At 40.4% G+C, this 22,849-nt stretch overlaps 1 non-coding gene across 1 annotated transcript; it reads left to right on the forward strand.

Moving 5' to 3' along the window:
* The first annotated feature begins 22,684 nt into the window (after nt 1-22,684).
* On the forward strand, nt 22,685-22,813 carry LOC115803142 (small nucleolar RNA SNORA19). Its single transcript, XR_004023801.1, has one exon. It is a non-coding gene; the product is annotated as a small nucleolar RNA SNORA19 (small nucleolar RNA).
* Nucleotides 22,814-22,849: the final 36 nt, after the last annotated feature.

Raw genomic sequence — 22,849 nt, forward strand, 5'->3', positions numbered from 1 at the left:
GCAAACCATATTGAATATTATATTAAAAGGATCATACACCATGGTCAAGTGGTATTTATCCCAAAGATACAAGCATTGCTCAACAACCACAAATCATTCAGTGTGATACACCAAATTAATAATTGAAGAATAAAAATCATATGATCAACTCAATACATGCAGAAAAAGCATTTGACAAAATTCAACATCCATTTATGATAGAAACTCTCAAAAAAGTGGGTGTAGAGGGAACATACCTCAATATAATAAATGTCATATATGACAAGCTCACAGCTAACATAACACTCAATGTTGAAAAGCTGAAAGCATTTCCTCTAAGATCAAGAAGAAGACAAGGATACTCACTCTCACCACTTTAATTCAACATAATATTGGATGTCCTAGGACAGCAGTCAGACAAGAAAAAGAAATAAAAGAAATCCAAATTGGAAAGGAAGAAGTAAAACTGTTACTGTTTGCAGATGACATGATACTATTCATAGAAAATCCTAAAGACCTCACCAAAAAACTACTAGAAGTCATTAAGAAATTCTGTAAACTTGTAGAATACAAAATTAATATACAGAAATCTGTTGCATTTTTATTTACTAACAATGAACTCTCAGAAAGAGAAATTAAGGAAACAATCCCATTCACCAGTGCATCTAAAAAAGTAAATACCTAGGAATAAATCTACCTAAGGAGGTAAAAGGCCTGTACTAAGAAAACTATAAGATACTGATGAAAGAAATTGAAGATGACACAAACATATGGAAAGATATACAATAATCAATGATTGGAAGAATTAATATTGTTAAAATGATGATACTATCCAAGGCAATCTACAGATTCAATGCAATCTCTATCAGAATACCAACGGCATTTCCCACAGAACTAGAATAATAACTATAAACTTTGTATGGAAATACAAAAGACCCCAAATAGCCAAAACAATCTTGAGAAAGAAGAACAAGCCTGGATGTATCACATTCCCTGATCTCAAACTATACTACAAAGCTACAGTAATCAAAACAGGATGATACTGGCCCCCCAAAAAACAACAGACACATAGATCAATGGAACAGAATACAAAGCCCAAAATGAACCCACACTTACATGGGCAATTAACCTATGACAGAGGAGGGACGAATATACAATGGGGGAAGGACAGTTTCTTCAATAAGGAGTGTTGGGAAAACTGGACAGGTACATACAAAAGAATCAAACTGGACTACTCTTTCATGCTATGAACAAAAATGAATTAAAATGTATTGAAGACTTAAATGTAAGATGATAAAAACATAGGCAGAAAAAAACATAGGCAGTATGCTCTTTAACATTGGTCTTAGCAATATATTTTTGGATATGTCTCCTCAGGTAAAGGAAACAAAAGCAAAAATAAACAAATGGAATTACATTAAACTAAAAAGCTCTCACACAGTGAAGGAAACTATCAACAAGAAAAAGGGCCACATATTGAATGGGAGAAGATATTTACAAACAATATATCCAATAAGGGGTTAAAGTCCAAAATATAGAAACTCAATATCAGAAAAGCAAACAATCTGAGTAAAAAGTGGGCACAGGATCTGAATGGACATTTTTCCAAAGAATACACACAGATGGTCAATAGACATATGAAAAGATGCTCAACATCACTAATCATCAGGGAAATGCAAATTAAAACCACAATGAGATATCACCTCACACCTGTCAGAATAGCTAGTATCAGAAAGACAACAAATAACAAGTGCTGGTGCTCTCAGGCACTAGTCCTCATTCAATGGCATTTATAAAGAGACTGTTTTGTACTAGGTTTTCTGGTAGACCCTTGAAGCCTTGTGATAAATCACCTTTAAATGAAAGTAGGGAAGCCAACCAAGTAAAGAGATTGCTATGGATATTTGAAAGAAGGGTACCCATCAGAATGCACACATATTCTTTTAACTTGCATCTTTACAAACAAAATCTGGTAGAGCTTCAAGATGGCAGAAGAGTAAGACGTGGTGATCACCTTCCTCCCCACAAATACAACAAAAATACATCTACATGTGGAAAAACTCCTACAGAACACCTACTGAACATTGGCAGAAGACCTCAGACCTCTCAAAAGGCAAGAAACTCCCCACATACCTGGGTAAGGCAAAAGAAAAAACACAGACAAAAGAATAGGGACGGGCCCTGCTCCAGTGGGAGGGAGCTGTGAAGGAAGAAAGGTCTCCACACACTAGGAAGTCCCTTCGCGGGTGGAAACTGCAGGTGGTAGAGGGGAGAAGCTTCGGAGCCATGGAGGAGAGTGCAGCAATAGGGGTGCAGAGGGCAAAGCAGAGAGATTCCCACACAGAGGATCAGCACTCACGAGCCCGAGAGGATTGTCTGCTCACCCGTGGGAACTGGCGGGAGCTGGGAGCTGAGGCTCTGGCTTCAGTCGGATCCCAGGGAGAGGATTGGGGTTGGCTGCATGAACACAGCCTGAAGGGGGCTAGTGCACCACAGCTAGCTGGGAGGGAGTCCAGGAAAAAGTCTGAAGCTGCTGAAGAGGCAAGAGACTTTTTCGTGCCTCTTTCTTTCCTGGTGTGCAAGAAGATGGAATTAAGAGCGCCGCTTAAAGGAGCTCCAGAGATGGGCACGAGCCATGGCTATCAGTGTGGACCCCAGAGACGGGCATAAGACGCTAAGGCTGCTGCTGCAGCCACCAAGAAGCCTATGTGTAGGCACAGGTCACTATCCATACTTCCCCTCCCAGGAGACTGTGCAGCCCACCACTGCCAGGGTCCTGTGATTCACGGACAACTTCCCCAGGAAAACACACGGCGTGCCTCAGGTTGGTGCCATGTCATGCTGGCCTCTGCTGCCTCAGGCTCACCCTGCACTCTGTACCCCTCCCTCCCCCCGGCCTGAGTGAACCAGAGCCACTGAATCAGCTGCTACTTTAACCACATCCTGTCTGAGCAAAGGACAGACACCCTCAGGCAGCCTACACACAGAGGTGGGGCCAAATCCAAAGCTGAACCCCAGGAGATGTGTGAAAATAGAAGAGAAAGGGAAATCTCTCTCAGCAGCCTCAGGAGCAGCGGATTAAATCTCCACAACCAACTTGATGTACCCTGCATCTGTGGAATACCTGATTAGGAAATGACTCATCCCAAATTGAGGGGGTGAGCATTGGGAGCAATGATATATATAGTTTTCTCCCTTTTTCTCTTTTTGTGAGTGTGTATGTGTATGTTTCTGTGTGTGATTATGTCTGTATAGCTTTGCTTTTACCATTTGTACTAGGGTTCTGTCTGTCTGTTTTTATGTTTATTATTATTATTATATTTTTAGTATAGTTCTTAGTGCTTGTTATCATTGGTGGAATTGTGTTTTGGTTTGGTTGCTCTCTTCTTTCTTTTTTATTTTATTACTTAATTTTTTTTGTAATATTTCTTTTTATTTTTCACTTTAACAACTTTATTTTATTTTATTTTATCTTTTTCTTTCTTTCTTTCCCCCTTTACTACTGAGCCGTGTGGATGACAGGCTCTTGGTGCTACAGCCAGGCATCAGGGCTGTGCCTCATAGGTGGGAGAGCCAAGTTCAGGACATTGTTCCAACTGAGACCTCCCAGCTCCACATAATAGCAAATGGCAAAAATCTCCCAGAGATCTCCATCTCAATGCGAAGACCCAGCTCCACTCAACAACCAGCAAGCTACAGTGCTGGACACCCTATGCCAAACAACTAGAAAGACAGGAACACAACCCCATCCATTAGAAGAGAGGCTGCCTAAAACCATAATAAGATCACAGACACCCCAAAACACACAACCAGATGTGGACCTGCCCACCAGAGAGACAAGATCCAGCCTCATCCACCAGAACACAGGCACTAGTCCCCTCCACCAGGAAGCCTACACAACTGACTGAACCAAACTTAGCCACTGGGAGCAGACAACAAAAACAACGGGAACTATGAACCAGCAGCCTGTGAAAAGGTGACCCCAAACACAGTAAGTTAAGCAAAATGAGAAGACAGAGAAACACACAGCAGATGAAGGAGCAAGGTAAAACCCCACCAGACCTAACAAATGAGGAGGAAATAGGCAGTCTACCTGAAAAAGAATTCAGAAAAATGATAGTAAAGATGATCCAAAATCATGGAAATAGAATAGAGAAAATACAAGAAACGTTTAACAAGGACCTAGAAGAACTAAAGAGCAAACAAACAGTGATGAACAACACAATAAATGAAATTAAAAATTTTCTAAAAGTGATCAATAGCAGAATAATTGACACAGAAGAACAGATAAGAGACCTGAAGATAAAATAGTGGAAATAACCACCACAGAGCAGAATAAAGAAAAAAGAATGAAAATAATTGAGGACAGTCTCAGAGACATCTGGGACAACATTAAGTGCACCAGCATTCGAATTATAGGGGTTCCAGAAGAAGAAGAGAAAAAGAAAGGGACTGAGACAATATTTGAAAAGATTATAGTTGAATTTCCCTAATATGGGAAAGAAAATAGTTAATTAAGTCCAGGAAGCACAGACAGTCCCATACCAGATAAATCCAAGGAGAAACATGCCAAGACACATATTAATCAAACTATCAAAAATTAAATACAAACAAAAAGTATTAAAAGCAGCAAAGGAAAAACAACAAATGCCATACAAGGGAATCTCCATAAGGTTAACAGCTGATCTTTCAGCAGAAACTCTGCAAGCCAGAAGGGAGTGGCAGGACATATTTAAAGTGATGAAAGGGAAAAAGCTACAGCCAAGTTACTCTACCCAGCAAGGGTCTCATTCAGATTTGACAGAGAAATTAAAACCTTTACAGAGAAACAAAGGCTAAGAGAATTCAGCGCCACCAAACCAGCTTTACAACAAATGCTAAAGGAAATTCTCTAGGCAAGAAAGAGAAGAGAAGGAAAAGACCTACAATAACAAAACAAAACAATTAAGAAAATGGGAATAGCAACATACATATTGATAATTACCTTAAATGTAAATGGATTAAATGCTCCCACCAAAAGACATAGACTGGTTGAATGGATACAAAAACAAGACCCATATATATGCTGTCTACCAGAGACCCACTTCAGACCTAGGGACACATACAGACTGAAAGTGAGGGGATGGAAAAAGATATTCCATGCAAATGGAAACCAAAAGAAAGCTGGAGTACCAATTCTCATATCAGACAAGATAGACTTTAAAACAAATATTATTACAAGAGACAAAGAAGGACACTACACAATGATCAAGGGATCAATCCAAGAAGAAGATATAACAATTGTAAATATTTATGCACCAAATGTAGGAGCACCTCAATACATAAGGCAAATACTAACAGCCATAAAAGGGGAAATTGATAGTAACACAATCATAGTAGGGGACTTTAACACCCCACTTTCACCAAAGGACAGATCATTCAAAATGAAAATAAATAAGGAAACACAAGCTTTAAATGATACATTAAACAAGATGGACTTAATTGATATTTATAGGACAATCCATCCAAAAACAACAGAATAAACTTTCTTCTCAAGTGCTCATGGAACATTCTCCAGGATAGATCATGTCTTGGATCACAAATCAATCCTTGGTAAATTTAAGAAAATTGAAATTGTATCAAGTATCTTTTCTGACCACAACGCTGTGAAACTAGATATCAGTTACAAGAAAAAAATCTGTAAAAAATACAAACACACAGAGGCTAAGCAATATGCTACTTAATAACCAAGAAATCACTGAAGAAATCAAAGAGGAAATCAAAAAATACCTAGAAACAAATGACAATGAAACATGATGACCCAAAACCTATGGGATGCAGCAAAAGCAGTTATAAGAGGGAAATTTATAGCAATACAATCCTACCTTAAGAAAGAAGTAACATCTCAAATAAACAACCTAACCTTACACCTAAAGCAATTAGAGAAAGAAGAACAAAAAAAACCCAAAGTTAGCAGAAGGAAAGAAATAATAAAGACCAGATCAGAAATAAATTAAAAAGGAAATGAAGGAGACAATAGCAAAGATCAATAAAACTAAAAGCTGGTTCTTTGAGAAGCTAAACAAAATTGATAAGCCATTAGCCAGACTCATCAAGAAAAAAAGAGAGAAGACTCAAATCAATAGAATTAGAATTGAAAAAGAAGTAACAATTGGCACTGCAGAAATACAAAGGATCATGAGAGATTACTACAAGGAAATATATGCCAATAAAATAGGCAACCAGGAATAAATGGACAAATTCTTAGAAATGCACAACATTCTGAAACTGAACCAGGGAGAAATAGAAAATATGAACAGACCAATCACAAGCACTGAAATTGAAACTGTGATTAAAATTCTTCCAACAAACAAAAGCCCAGGACCAGATGGTTTCCCAGGCGAATTCTATCAAATATTTAGAGAAAAGCTCCCATTCTCCCTTTCTCAGAATGGGAGTAAATATTTGCAAATGAAGCAACTGACAAATGATTAACCTCCAAAATTTACAAGCAGCTCATGTACTCAATATCAAAAACAAACAACCCAATCCAAAAATAGGCAGAAGACCTAAATAGACATTTCTCCAAAGAAGATATACAGACGGCCAACAAAGACATGAAAGAATGCTCAACATCATTACTCATTAGAGGATTGCAAATCAAAACTACAATGAGATATCATCTCACACCGGTCAGAATGGCCATCATCAAAAAATCTAGAAACAATAAATGCTGGAGAGGGTGTGGAGAAATGGAACCCTCTTTCACTGTTGGTGGGAATGTAAATTGATACAGCCACTATGGAGAACATTATGGGGGTTCCTTAAAAAACTAAAAATAGAATTATCATATGACCCAGCAATCCCACTCCTGGGCATATACCCTGAGAAAACCATAATTCAAAAAGAGTCATGTACCACAATGTTCTTTGCAGCTCTATTTACAATAGCCAGGACATGGAAGCAGCCTAAGTGTCCATCTACAGATGAATGGATAAAGAAGATATGGCACATATATACAGTGGAATATTACTCAGCCATAAAAAGAAATGAAATTGAGTTATTTGTAGTGAGGTGGATGGACCTAGAGTCTGTCATACAGAGTGAAGTAAGTCAGAAAGAGAGAAACAAATACCATATGCTAACACATATATATGGAATCTAAAAAAAAAAAAAAAAAAGGTCATGAAGTATCTACGTGCAAGACGGGAATAAAGATGCAGACCTGCTAGAGAATGGACTTGAGGACACGGGGAAGTGGAAGTGTAAGCTGGGACTATGTGAGAGAGTGGCATGGACATATATGCAGTACCAAATGTAAGATAGCTAGCTAGTGAGAAGTAGCCACGTAGCACAGGGAGATCATCTCGGTGCTTTGTGACCACCTAAAGAGGTGGGATAAGGAGGTGGGAGGGAGGGAGATGCAAGAGGGAAGAGATATGGGGATATATGTATATGTATAACTGATTCACTTTGTTATAAAGCAGAAACTAAAACACGATTGTGAAGCAATTATATTCCAATAAAGATGTTTTAAAAAAAGGTTATATGAGAAAAATTTTTAAAAAAAATCTTCCCTTAAGCCTCACATCCCCATCCTGCTATTGCTTCCCTCTCATTCCATCTTTTCCCTTTATGGCAAATTTGTTGATATTATATTTATTGATCGATAGATAGTTATATGGATAGATAGATGATAGATAGATATTTAAATAAACTATGTTTTCCTTCAAGCCTGCAATTCACTCTTTATTATTTTCCAACCAGGTTTTTTCTGCCTCCACTTAAAGAAACTTCTGTTCTTAAGATCACAATGACTCGTAATGTAGTAATTCAGTAGGTACCTCCCAATCCTCATATCCTCCCCTTCACTCATCAACACTTTACAGAGTTAAATCCTTCATGAAACGCTCTCCTCTCTCAGATTCCATGTGTCCACAGTCTTCTGAATTGTCCTCCATCTCAAAGGCTATTTCTTCTCAACCTCGCTAAGAATTCCTCCTCTACTGTCTATACTTCTGTTTCTCTGGGCCTGAACCTATCTCTTTTGTATTCATTTTCTTCACACTTTCTATGTGACCACTCATACTAATATTTATTTAAACTCACTTACTTGCTGATGATGCCCAGACATATATCTCTTATCCATTCTTCATCTCTAAGTTCCTAAATAGACAGATACAAATACCCTACCCATCATCTCCACCATATATCTCAGCAACATTCAAGTTTAGAGCTCTATTATGGACTAGACATAGACATAGACCTTTTCCCTGCCTCTATGCCAAACAAATTTCCCCCAAAACTCCTTTCCCTACTCAGGAAATTCTGTGAATGCAGTTCAAATGCTCAAATCAGAAACTAGAGGTACTTGATTATTCTCCATCCTCTAGCTGCATGTCAGCAATAGTACTCTTGATTCTACCTCCAAAACGTATCATGAAACCATCTGATCTTTTAAAACCTTCATTTACTATTTCTTAGGCTATCAACCTTCTTCAGAATCCAGAAACCACTATTAGCTTTGCCTTGTGTCTGTTATTGCTTGAGCCACCATATGTCACAGTGTGTATCTATTGACTCGGCATAATTATTAATAATCCCCCTTTCACACTTAAAAGTGCCCCAATGGGTGGTAAATTACATGACAACCCTAATTACTGCTTCCATATAATTCTCTATACAGCAGTTGATGAGCACTTAAGTGTAAATCAGATAATTTCACTGCCTTACATAAAATCCTTCAATGGGTCCATTGTGCCTAAAATAAAATTGATTGTCTATACTGGGGGCTCTAAAGCACTGCCTGGTTTGAACATTAACTACATGTCCAGCCTCATCTCATGCCCCATCCCCTTGCTCCCTGCTTGTTCTTCAATGCATTGAGCTTGTTCTTCTGTACATTGAGCTCAATTCTCCCTTGGGGTCCTTTGCACAGGCCCTTTCATGAAAGAGATGCTTTTTCAGTGAGGCAAGTTTTCATCATATCTCAGTACAAATGGCTCCTACTCAGAAAAGTCTTTCTTTACCTTCTTTCCTAAAGTAGAACCTCCTTTATTTTTTAGTTTCTATCTTGGCCCTTTACTTTTTTCTCTATAGTGATTATCATAACCTGGGTTTATGTTATTTAAATACTTCTAGCTGGTCTTTCATCAAGATATAAGGTTCATCCTAGACTAGATCATTGTATCCCAAGGGCAAGTACAGTACCTGGAATAGAGTGCCTGTGATGGAAGAATAAATGGAGGACAGTACTAAGCTAGACTGGGAAAGATCAAGAAACACATTTATAGAGATGTCTCAGAGACATACTCAATAGGACTAGATAATTTATCCAGGTGGAAACAAACAGAAGGGAATTCCAATCATACAGGACAATGTGCTCAAGGAAGAGAGGTATGAGAGTTTGAGGGGAGTTTGAGGAACAAAGAGTGGATAGGTATGCCTAGAGTAGTAGATGATGTTTTAAAAAAAACTAAGCAGGACCTAGACTACAAATGTCTTTAAATACTCAGGCATCTGGACTTCATCCTATAGATATGGAACACCTCTAAAGAATTTTGCATGTGCCCTGAAAATTAAAGTCAAAATTAACCTCTAACCACCCTCCACAAAAAAATAAATAAAAGGAAAAAAAAACAGAAAAACACTAATCAAAGAGCAAAGTTGGAGGGTGGTAGACACTACCTGACTTCAAAACTTACTATAAAACTACAGTAATCAAGAAACAGTGTGATTCATTGAAGTGCTTAGTGAAAGAATAGACGAATAAGACAATGGAACAGAATAGAGACAGAAATAGATCCATATAAATATAGCCAACTGATCTTTGACAAAGGACCAAAGACCATACAATAGAGAAAATATAGTCCTTTCGACAAATGGTGCTGTAGGAACTGGATATTCACATGCCAAAAAAAAAAAAAAAAACAAAAAATAAAACTAGACATTGACTTTTCATCTTTCACAAAAATTTACTCAAAATGGATCATAGACCTAAATGTAAGACACAACTATAAAATTCCTAGAATATAACATAGGAGGAAATCTAGGTGACCTTAGGTTTGGTGATGACATTTTAGATTCAACACCAAAAGCATAGTCCATGAAAGAAAAAAAAATTGATAAGCTGGACTTCAGTAAGAATAAAAACTTCTTATCTGTGAAAACATGGTTAAGAGAATGAAAAGACAAAGTACAGACTGGGAGAAAATGTTTGAAAAATTCATATATGATAAAGGACTGTCACCCAAAATATGCAAAGAACACTTAAAACTCAACAATAAGAAATCAAACAACCCAATTAAAAAGTGGGCCAAAGATCTTAACAGGTGGCTCACCAAAGAAGGTAAGCAGATGGCAACTAGCATAAGAAAGCATCAGGGAAATGAAAATTAAAACAAGATACTACTAAAATGAGATACATCTCCCAGAATGGCCAAAATCCAAAACACGGACAACACCAAATGCTGGTGAGTATGTGAAGCAACAACAACTCTCGTTCAATGTTGGTGCAAATGCATAATGATGCAGCCGCTTTGGAACACAGCATGCCAGTTTGTTGCAAAGCTAAACATAGTCTTCCCATATGATCCAGTAGTTGCACCCTTTGGTATTTACCCAAATGACTTGAAAATCTATGTCTACACAATAACCTGCAAACAAATTTTTATAGCAATTCTAAAATTTGGTAGCAACCAGAATGTCCTCCAAATAAGCAAATGGATATGCAAATTGTGGTACATCCATACAGCGGCATATTACTCAATAATAAAGAGAAATGAGGTATCAAGCCATGAGAAAACATGGGAGAAACTTAGAGGCATATTGGTAAGTGAGTGAAGTCAGTCTGAAAAGGCCACATGCTCTGATACTAACTACATGACATTTTTGAAAAGGCAAGACTATAGGGATAAAAAGAAAAAAAATCATTGTTCAAGAGAGTTTCCAGGGGGAGCAAGGAGAGATGAACAGGGAGAGCACAGTGGATTTTTAGGACAGTAAACTATTCTTTATGATATTATAAATTGTGGATACATGACATTATGCATTTGCCAAAACCTATGTAACTGTAAAACCCAAAGAGTGAACCCTAATGTAAACTATAGACTTTAGTTAATGATAAATCACTATCTGTTCATCAATTATAAAAAGAGCATCCCACCAGTGCAAGATGTTAATAATAGTGCGATCTAGGAAGAAGGAGGTGTATGGGAGCTCTCTGTACTTTCTGCTCAGTTTTTCTGTAAGCCTAAAATTGATCTAAAAATAAAGACTATTTTTTAAAATCACTAATAATAGCCCTCTTTGCATGATTCTTGTAATCAGATCCAAATGTTGATGTTTTCCAACTCTACTATTTCATCATCATTTTCTTGGTCTAGGTTTCATTAGCTATGGTACAATACCTTCAAGAAAAGGTACTTTGATTTTGCTCTTCTTGCATTCCCCAAATACCTATTAAGAGTCCTGAGGTGGTAAATTCATAGAGTTAAGGCTTAAACCATAATTTAACAATAATGAAAACTTAAAATAAGCTCATATTCTCCTTGGATACAAAAGCACTTTAGTCTTATGCTAGATGAAGTTTTGAGTATCCAATACCCAGTGAACGTATATTCCAGCTCATTGAAGCTGAATATCAAGAGGGCTGGCTGAATTAATTTGCGCAGGAATGATATTTTTAAGAGAACCCATTGTAAATTCTAAGTCATAAGGACTATCTTGGCACTTCAGACAAGAAAATTCCCTGATATTATGATTGCAGCATTTAATTCCTAAAAGAATGAGCAGAATGTCTTTGTCTTCTTATATTTTTGTGTATCATCTGTGCTGAAGGAAATTCTTAAAAAAATCACATTCAAAAATTGAACAGAGACGACTGAGACTGAAGTCACATTCAGAGGTCATTTGGTTCATCTTGCAAGATTTCCATTGTTATTAAACTCACCAAATGCCTATTAAGTCTAGACCATGACATCACACAGGCTTCCAATCCCCTTTCTTTCCAGGCACAGGCATAGACGACACTTTTCCGCCTTCCTTGTGGTTGAAGTGATCATGTGTAGCCAATGGATTATGAACCATAGTGATATGGTTTACTTCCCGACTTGGCCCATCAAATCCTCCTATAACTGAAGGTCCTCCTGTTTCCTTCTCTTCAAGGTGGAATAAAAGGTTTCCAAGAAGCCTGGACTTTAGGGTCTAACATCCTGAAGAGAAGGGAAGCTCTCTGAGATAAGTTCAACATCCTGGAGGTTATGCTGGTTAAGTGCCCTGGGTGAAAGGAGGAACAGCCCAGGAGAAAGTCAAACAGAAAACAGTGACTCAGCACATCCTTTGGAGACTTCTAAGAATGGCAGAGGAAAATTAGCCAAAATTTGCTAAAGGCACTAAAGCCCCAGAAAGAAGGGAAGTGCAGAGAAGTGCAAGGGATTTCCTGATTAAGCTGTAACATAAGAGCCTAATAAGGTTAGCATAAAATAGTGAAAAAGAGAAGGGTAAAAAAATTGAAGGATCTTGTTGGGACACTTGGTGGGCTATACCCTAGCAGTGAGCATAAACCAGAAATAGACCAGGTCTTACAAAGATTGAAAACCAGGCTCAAGAGTGTTCAGTCACCTACTGGGTTGAAATGATTTGCCTCTACTTTAATCACTTGCCAGGGGATAGAGTGAACTATACCTGAAGGAAAATGACATCATCTAGAGTCTTATTAATTTTTGATACACAGTGACTGGCTTTTAATCTAACAGTATGAGGTACAAAAATCCAGACCAAGTAAAAAAGCCAACAATAGGAATATAGCAATGGAAAATATACCAAGAAATATAACCCTAACCCTAGCCCTAATAATACGGTCAAGAAAATAGATGGCAAGTTACATAAATTCATTAGTCGATTGGAATATAGCAAAATGAATCAAATGGAATTTATAAAAATTGAAAGATACAAAAATGAAATTAAGAACTCAGTAGGTTGGACAAAACTGAAAGTAGGATTGGTGAACTGGAAGATAGTCTAGTAAAATAAACTCTACTTTCCTATCTGTCTACATATTAGTGAGAAAAAAAATGAACATACACTTAAAACAAAAAGAAAACAAAAGAAACCTAAGGAACACAGTGAAAATATCTAACATACATCTAATTTGAGGGCCAGAAGGGGAGACAGAAAGAATGAGTTAGAAGAAATGTATGGGAAAGTGGATGAGAATTTTCCCAAAACACGAAAGATACACACAACAGATTTAAGAAATGAGATGAGTTTTAGTGTAGTGTTCTCCCATTGTTGCTTGAACAAATTACCCAAAACCAGTGGCTTAAAACAACATGCAATTCTGTAGGTTGGGTTCACCCAGTTCCTCTCCTTAGAGTCTCACAAGGCTGAAAACAAGGTGTTGGCTAGCTTGGTCTCTTATCTAAGTTGGTTAGGTTTTTGGCAGATTTCAGTCCCTTGCAGATATAGAACCCCATTCCTGTGGCTATCAGCTGGGATTCTCTTTCAACTCTTTAGACCAACTGCATTCCCCATCATACTGCCTCATCCATCTTCAAACAACCAATAGTTTGCTGATCCTCCTAACTCTTTGAATCTCTCTGAGATTGTGCAAGATACTATGTTGCTAAGATTTCTACTACTTCATAACAAGGATGCCCCTTCCTCCAGTTTCCAATAATGTGTTCCTCACTTCCTTCTGAGTCCTCACCTTGAGTATCCTCCAAGTACACATGTCTATGAATAGTCTCTTCACTGAAGTTTAGGCTTTTTCTAAGATGATTGAGAACTTTAAAGTTCTCCTCATTCACTTCAGCAGGGTCCATATATATCACTCTATTCAAAGTAACCTAGGTTTTCTCCATCATGGTTTTCAAATTCATCCAACTTCCACCTACTGCCTGATTTCAAGCCACTTCCACCACTTTAGGAGACATAGAAGTAGAGGGAATGCCAAGTTCCAGAAATAGTAAAGGCAGGGGACTATGAAGCTCTTAAAAGTTTCCAAGAGCAGCCAATTGTTCCACACCACTCGATGGAGTATTTATTAGGAAGAAAATGTAGGTTGAGAAGACCTTGCAGAATCTTGAAAACCATTGCAAAGTGTTTGCAACCTCTTCTGCAGGCAACGAAGAGGTGTCAGAAGGTTATTAAGACTAACAAGCAAACAATTTTGGTTAGATTAATAAAAATGAAAAACAGTTTTTTGATACAATCCAAATAAAAATATGTAAAATTTCTGAATTTAACAGGCCAAGATGCAAGATGATGTAGCAAGAAAATAATTAACTCTGGGTTTGAGATCTTGCTCAGCACCTATGGGTTTGGCGAACTGAGGCAAATTCCTTAATGTTTCTGAGTCTCATTTTGTTTATCTGTTGTAGTGGGACATCTCTAAATTGGAGGCTCTGGTTGCCTTAGTAGGAATAAACTGCTAAGTTTGTGTGTGTAAATGCCGGGATAGGCCAAATCAGCCTCAAGAAATGAAACAACCACCAAGCAAGTAAAAGCTAACTAAAGAGTACCTGCTTAAAGTAGGATATTGGTCAAATCCCAAGTCAATGTCTTGACTTAAAAATGAGAGAGGTTTAATGATATGTGCAGGACACCTCTTCTGCCCCACCCAAGTTCTCTCTGTTCCATCTCACTCCAGACATTACCCTTAGGGCAGAGGCTACTTGACAGCGTCTTACCTCTGACCTCTCTTTTAGACCTCTCCCTTAGTGCCTTGGGATTCTTCTGGTGTCACAGCTGGGGCCATCTGTGTGTCTCAGCCTCAATGCTTGCACAGCCTAGAGATGTCACAGAATTAACACCTTGGGTCACCCTTCACCAAGAGCGGTCAAGAGTTGACCTGGCAGGATCTGGATTTCTCCTCACTTTGTCAAGCGTGTCTTTCTCAGAATTGCTACACCACCTTGTTTGCAGGATAAGTAAGGGGGTGGAGGAATGGAGACAGGGCATGCAAAAAGTCAAGCACAGTCCTTGGCACACAACAGATATTCAGCAAAGGCCAGCCACTTTGATGGCAAGATTGCAGGCAGCAGTCTGAGGACATGGAGTGACTTGGGAGGGGTTCCAGCTTCTCCTGAAATCCACCCCTTTGCAGTCTCCCTCTCTGCCCAACGAGAAATCTGCCCTGGATGTCAGAACTGAATTTCCTCTGACATTTTCCCTTTTCTTTTCTTCCTATAAATGGGAACTGAAGTATAAAAAGTCATGCACTGCCTACTGCCTTCATCACGGCTTTTTGGAGAAATGTTGGCATTTAAATGCCAGACTGGTGATGTCAGGATGAGGCCAGTGTCAGGTTTGTCTTGGGGTCAGGGGTAAGGGGCAGGGATCCTCTTTGGTTTCTGATTTAATAAGAAGATTGCTTCCAGCCAAATGCAAGGCCAGCAAGGTCAGTGCTGAACACACACAGCTCCACTGAGGAATAAAGGGGCCAGATGGTTATTACATTGTGTGTGTTTCTTGTAAAAGAAAAAAAAAATCTAAAGGTGACTATAACAGAAGTAGTTCATCAAAAGAAAGGCTCAGCTCATGCAGACAACTTGTGGCTTGGTTCTGTACCAGAGGGAAGTTTCCCCCCATGGCGGCTTGGCTGGTGGTGGAGGCCACAGCACTGCCACGTTGTGGAAGTGGAACTTGCGCCCTTCAATGAAGCCTCCTATTTTGAGGCTTCAGAAAGGGTAGCTGATGACAGGTGTGCTGGCTGGTGGGCCAGAGTAATGTGGGTCCAACTCCACTCTGCTGCCTCAGAGCTGTAAGACGTGGGCATGTCAATGAATCACTTTAACTTTCATTTTCTCATTTGTAAATATAGACTAGAAATATGCACCCTCTTGTAACAAGGTTACGACAAGATACCTTACCTAAGCCACCTGGTGCACATCAGCTGTTCAGGAAACATTGGGTCCATCCTCCTTTAGACCTGGGGTCCACTGAAGGGGTGCTGAGAGTCCTGAAAGAGGTCTTATCCCCTACGTGGAAGATGGATTGGTGAGAAACCCCATAAGCTAAGGTGTGCAGCCCATTTAAGAGATGCTCCAACATTACTTTTTCTGTGGCATTTACTTCAGGAGCATCCATCACCCTGGGCACTTTTGTGCTGATGTGGTCCTCCAAGGATAGTCATGGCACTGCCAAGGTAATTCCATGTTAATTAACTGGGCTGTTGTTCCAAAGTGTTAATGGCCAGAACTGTAATTCAATCAGGTAAATAACATTGCAAACAGTTAATAAAAGCAATGAAATTTGTAACTACTGATAAATGTGATTTCATAAATCAGTCAGTGGTCTGTCCCTGCCACACACATATCAGACAATCAGCATTACTAATGCTGCCTGTGAATCTGTTAAGGATTCTTCCTCCATACATTTTTTAAACGAATTTTGTTTCTTTTTGTCTCTTCCCCCCTCATTAACTTTCAAAATGTGTTTTTCTTAAGGTTCCACCTTTGGGGAAATAGCATTCTTGCCCACTGACACCACTTGTGAATTCAGTCTTATTATGAGCTGAGACTCCAAACACCGCCCAACTTGTTATAATTCTTTTTAATGCCCTCAGTTTTTCAGTTACAATTTATTTTCCAAATCCAAAAGTAATACAGTGCTAGGTCCCCGCAGGGTTCTCAGCATGTGGATGAGAACATTAAGTTCTGAGAAGTGGTTACTTTCTCCAGTGTATTTTCAGACTTCAGCAGACCCCTGCCTGCAACCCCTCACTTTGAGCCCCAATCTGCCAACTCTGACCTGGGTCCTGAGGACTCACAGATGAAATGGACACTGCCTCTGCTCTCAGAAAACTCATGCCCATCATTACATCACTGGGCCTGTGTAGCACATGTCCCCCTGCCATCTACAGGTCTCTCTTGGTGCCACACCTGAGTGTGAGGGCTCTGCAAGAAAGAAGATGCATGTCCCCAGCCCCAGTCACCTCTTCTCTGCCTAGCGAGTTTGGTGAGGGAGTCCAGCAGAAGCTGCATTCCTCCACACCAGTCTTTGGGCTGAAGGAGGCATCATGTGGTCTGCACCTTCTACTTCCAAATGAGTCCATGGCACATATTTGAGTAAACTGAAGGGCAGTGAGGGTGTGAGGTGACAAGAGCCAATACTCAGAGAGAGGGTTGGGGGCAGCGTAGGTGCTGGAAAGAGCCCCTGGCAGGGAGGTGAGGGCTCTGGTTCCCACCTTGACTTTGTTATGCTGCTCTCACCTCCTATCCACTCTCTCTTGCTCTCCACATCCGACCCACCACCCACCCACCAACTCACTCAGATGCTCGCCAACACACCCACTGCCCCACCTACTTGCTCACTTGGTTGCTGCCCACTCCAATTCCCTCATGTACTCACCCCTCACCCTTGCACTCACTAACCACCCACCCCGCATATTTAGCTACTCACCCCCTCCCTTCTCACCACTTCCACCCATGTAGACCCTCACCCAATCCCACACTCACTAAGCTGCCCACCTGCCCCCTTCCTTCTCACAAAAGGCTGCTGACCTCTGACTCTTTGGGAGCTGTGGGCTTCACTGGGGGAGACAGAGAGGAATCAGTCTCAGTAGCCAGCTGAGAAGGGCTTCTGGGCCAGTGGGAGAGGAACAGTGGCAGCAGCACTGAGAGTAAGTGATGGGGGAGAGCCAGGGGGACAGGAGCAGAGGAGAGAGAAGTGACCAGCCTGGGGCAGGGAGGAGAGGGGCTCTGATCCAAGAGCTGAACCACCAAGTGAGGAAGGGCGAGGCTAGGAGGCATGAATGGGGCTCCCCGTCTTGAGGAAATGCCTGAGTTTAGAGTAAGGGGATGGGGGTGGTGGGGACGGGACAAGGGGCAGTCTATAGGGGCCACCAGGAGCAGCTCCTGCTGGCCTGAGGAGTCTGGGGTCATTAGACGAACTAGGGATCAGGCTGGAGGCAACAGGGAGCGATCAATGTGTTTTTTAGGCAGGAAGGATCCATTGCAGATTTGATGACACAGTCAGGGCTTTTACCTCATCAGTCTGTGGTCTCCCAGACCCTTCGAATGACCCCACTTTGGAAATCTCTAAGGTTGGTGGGAGAACGGGACACAAGAGGGGTTGAAGGGTATCCTCATAAATGACTGCTGAGCTCTCACAGAACAGAAGAGAGACTCTTGGCTCCCTGCTCCAAGATGGATTGGTCTTTGGCCCCAGAGGATGAGCAATTAGCATCTGTGGTCTGTGCACATGTGAGCCCCACCTCCGCCAGAGACAAAGGCTCTGATGCAGCTTCTCAAGTGACTGCACAGCTATCTTGGCTGGTACTATTCATTACCCAGTGATACAATGCTGGAGAGTTTGATACACAGACTCTCTGAACAGAACTGTGGCTGGTCATGTGTCATGCAAGGAATCTCCAGGTAAGAGAGGACTCCAATTCGCTCCCTGCCCTTGTCCCTCTGCTCAGCTGGAGCACTGCTGTCTTGTCATCTGTCCTTGCCATACCTTAGTCCAGTAGAGGCCGCAAGAAATCTGACTAGATCAAGTGAGGGCAACTCCTTCACTATAGGGTCTTCCCCATGCCTAATGACAGAGACTTAAAGTCCAGGTGTGGAATGAGACAATTCTCAAGCTGATAAAAAGTTTTTCATCCATAGTCCCAAAGAGTTCCAGTTGCCCAGCCACAGAGATGTGGGCCCTGAAGCTTCTTGGAGCGAATTTCTCTAACCCTTCCCTGAACAGGCACAAGGTTTGGGGGCCATTGTCTTTTCTCATTCCATAACCATCATACTGGAGATAACTTTCCAAGGTGGGTACATTATAATGATTTAGAAAGTTAAGAAAATATTAATTACACATAGATGCTCACACATAAACAATTCACACACAGACACAGTGAGGCTGTGACTACTCAAAATTCTTGCTCCCTTTAGTAGAACGTATTCCAGGGATTTTCATTCCACATTCACTGACTTCCTGCCATGTGGTCCCAAGAGACACACAGCTGTAAATCACAACGCCTGCCCTCGAGTTATCTCCCTCAGTTCACTGAAGGAGGCCATTGGAATAATAATTAAAATATAGTTGGACAATCTATAACAGTGATTAACAAAAACAACATCACAGAGAAGGGCACCTGCCTCAGCTTGGGAGCCATATAAGGCTTCACAAAGGGTTTATATGTGAGCTGGGTTTTGAAGAATGAGGTAGAGAAAAGATAAGGGACTCTCTAGAAAGTAGAGGAGATTTGTGCAAAGGCATAGAGATTTTCAAGGGGTTTTCACATCTGTAATTCATCCCACATGTCCAGGTCTAAAGGGAAGGATGGGGAGTGGTGGAGGATGAGAGGGAATGCCATGGGGGCCTAGCCTCTAGGGAGTTTGGACCAGAGCCTAAAGCTATAGGGGTTCCCTAAAGGGTTTTGAGAAGATGAAAGACAAGATCAGATTTGCATTAAAAAAAATTAAAAACTGTTCTTGCTGCAGAATGGAGAATAGATTGGAAGGGAACATGACTAATAGAGATACTTTCTAGCCAAGAGATGATAACTTATTAGCAATAAGGACAAAAGATGTAACCAAAGGTATCAAGGGGGTGGGATTGACAGGGCCAGTTTTCCCATCAGATGGGGAGAGTAAGTGTTAGAGGAAAGATCAACACTTTCAGGATGCTGGAATGAGGCAGCCTTCACAAGAGAGTTTTTGTTCAGTTGAGTCTGTGGTATTTCTTGTACACTCAGGTAGAGAAGGGCAAAGGGCAGTAGGCTCCATGGGTCAGGGCTCAGGTCTTAGGTTTTTTAATTGGCAAACCTTATTCTTTGTTTTAAGCAAAATTTTACCTTATTTTAAGTAATATATTTTTATTGAAGAATACAGTTGACCCTTGAACAATATGGGGGTTATGGGTGCCAACCCTCCAAGCAGTGGAAAATAGTGGTGGCACAGACATTCCCTCCTATTTTTATATGTGCTTAGTGAGGCTAAGAGCTAAAACAAAATGCAGAAGAGGTAAATGCATGTATTCCCACTGCCATCTTTGCTAAAATGTCTTCCATCAGTCAGCAAAAACTTGGCTGTGAATTTAAAAAGCTTAGAAATTACCTGCTGGGGCAAACACGTACCTTAGTGCTCATAGTATCTAGGCATCCTTTCCTGACCAGGCACATGCATGGCTACAGTCACAGCTCTCTGCAGTGTGAATGAAGGGGAGCCATAGACTAGGTCTCATCAATGGAATATGAGCATTAGGCACAGGTGTCACTTCTGGGCTGAAGCAGTTAAAGCAGCCCCAGAGAGCCACCTACATTCCAGAGTGGGGCTTGCAGGAGTGAGATGTAAACTTACGTTGTGTAAGTCTGAGGTCTGGTGGTTGTTGGTTACTACAGCATGATCTAGCCTATCCAGAATCAAATGGGTTTATTCTCAAAACTTTAGTCTTAATGTTTCCTGGGTTTCTCTTTGCTTTGAAGTGAAGATAAAACAGGCAGGAGAATCAGAAGTAAGTAGGTGTCCAAACCTGAGAAATTATAAATTTGCAGCTAGCGTCATACCACCCCAAGAGGGAAAAAAAACAATAAAATATTTTCAGGAGGAGTTTCAGGAGCCACCTTTCCCAAAGTTCTAAGACCCAATCCAGATTCCCTTCACGAGGTAAGTTTAAAGTGTGTTAAAGCTGTTCTGACATATTTTGATACAAAAACTACATTAGGGATGGTTAACATTAGCTAGAAATTAGTGGAAAAAGAGCCTAATTTTATGTAGGTGTTTGAGGTCATTTGGGATTTGTTCCAGTTAATCAAGCTCATGAAATGGGGAAAAGCTCCAACCCCACCAAAATTCCTGAGGAAAGCTCACCCTCGTCTGCAGTCACTGACTCCTAGGAGGCACTAGGTAGCCTCTGTAGTACTATTTCCCCAAAATCAGATCTTGGGGCTTACTGCACCCACCAGAAACGATAAGCCTAGACCTGGGAAGATTCCCTGACATTGATGTTGGGGGATCACAGGAGGCAGTGAAAAGAGAATCTGATCAAGAGACCTGAATTGTAGCCCTGCCTCTGCCAAAAACCACCTATGGGAATTTGAGCAGATCTTCCTTTTCCACCCTGAGCTTCAGTTTTCTTACTGAAAATCTCTTCTAGCCTACAAACCCTAAGTATTCTGAGACGGGTTACTCTGTAGCAGTGGTTTACTTCTTGGCCAGCACACAGGCATTTAAGCTAACAGAATACTTCTGCTCAAGGAATCAGCTTCCTAGCTATTTGTTTATTTAATTTACTTATGCACAAACTGTGCAGGACTGCCTGAATAGTGGCCTGGCATGCAACACACACGCAAGATCAGAGACGGCAGCCCTTTTGTGATGAGAGGTCGATTGGCCTTGCCCATGGCCCGCCAACCCCACTCTGGCTGCCTTTTTGTCAGCTCTCTCTTTATACTCATTCTGTTTCCAAATTCTCTGCTTTTCAAGCCTGCAGTATTTTATCTTGTGCACAGAACGTGTATAAAACGTGAACTAATTGAATTAGAAATCATTAATGGGAAGCTAACAGAGGAAACCACTGTAGTTTAGAGATGTTATAGCCACTGAATCAATAACACTCTTCTCCCACATGACCCACATTCACAGGATGCCTTCCATCCCACTATCCTTGTTCTCTATCCTGAAACTGCATGTCTGAGTATCCTTCTCATTCTTCTCATTCTTCTCATGAGGGCTCCCTCCAGTTGTCTTCAGATCTGGAGGCACTGTTTTATAGGAAGTAGTGATCACAAAAAGAATTGGCTGTGTAACAAGAGGCAGTCATCAACAGACATTTCTTTTTTAGGGGTATGAAATTAAGTGGTGGGAAGTAGAATTTCCTTGAAAATCCCCAAAAGGTCATTTTGAGGGTTTTCTTCCAAACATTTCTTTTCCAAGTCTCTGTATCAATAGTATGAATGAACTAATGAAAGAAATATTAATTACAATAAGAGTAGCCCTGTGCCATCAAGAGACTGGCATTCCGGAAGCTCTGCAGACAAGAACATAGACTCACAGCAAGTATACATGGAAAGACACTGACCAATAACGTGAGAAAGAGGGGCCTAGCCCAGCAAGCAGAGTGTGAAATCCAGAGCACATAAGAGTGTAGCTTCATCCTCGCTCTGTCACTCATGCACTAGATGCTCTGAGCTGCTTTACTGATCTGTGCATTAACAAATTCATCTGTAAGTCACAGACTTAGAGAAAGAACTTATGGTTAGCAGAGGGGGAAGGGAGGCGGGGAGAGATAGTTAGGGAGTTTGGGATTGAAGTGTACACACTCTTCTATATTTAAAATGGATAACCAACAAGGACCTACTGTATAGCACAGGGAACTCTGCTCAATATTATGTAACAACCCAAATGGGAAAATAATTTGAAAAAGAATAGGTGCGTGTATATGTATAACTGAATCACTTTGATGCACAAGTGAAACTAACACAACATTGTTAACCACCTATAGTCCAATATAAAATAAAAAGTTGAAAAAAAAACACAAATTCATCTGTACAAGGGCTGAGTGGTTGTTATGAGGCTTAAACAAATTGATATATGTAAGTGCGTACATGCCTGACATACATACATGCTAGATTATCCAGGGCAACTGTGGTTGAAGAAAGTCACACAACTGGCAGCAGGATGTGATGGTCTGTAATGGTGACCCAAAAAATAAAGGTGAAATGGTATTTTTGCTAGTTGTTAAATTGGTATGTTTTAGAGGCATTCACTTAAATAATCTCTTTGTCATGCACATTTTACTGACTTGCTTTCCCTTGCATGTATGAGCAGTGTTATTTCTTATGTGCTATACAAAAGTTGAAGGTTAATTAGCAGTATAACTAAATAGTAACACTGCTAGTCTCCTTCACACAAATTAAAAAAAAAAATCTTCTCTTTGTAAGGCTGTGGGG

Source organism: Delphinapterus leucas, chromosome 8 (genome assembly GCF_059928025.1).
Source record: "Delphinapterus leucas isolate spDelLeu-1000000601 "Yukka" chromosome 8, BTC_Dleu_Yukka2, whole genome shotgun sequence".
NCBI lineage: Eukaryota > Metazoa > Chordata > Mammalia > Artiodactyla > Monodontidae > Delphinapterus > Delphinapterus leucas.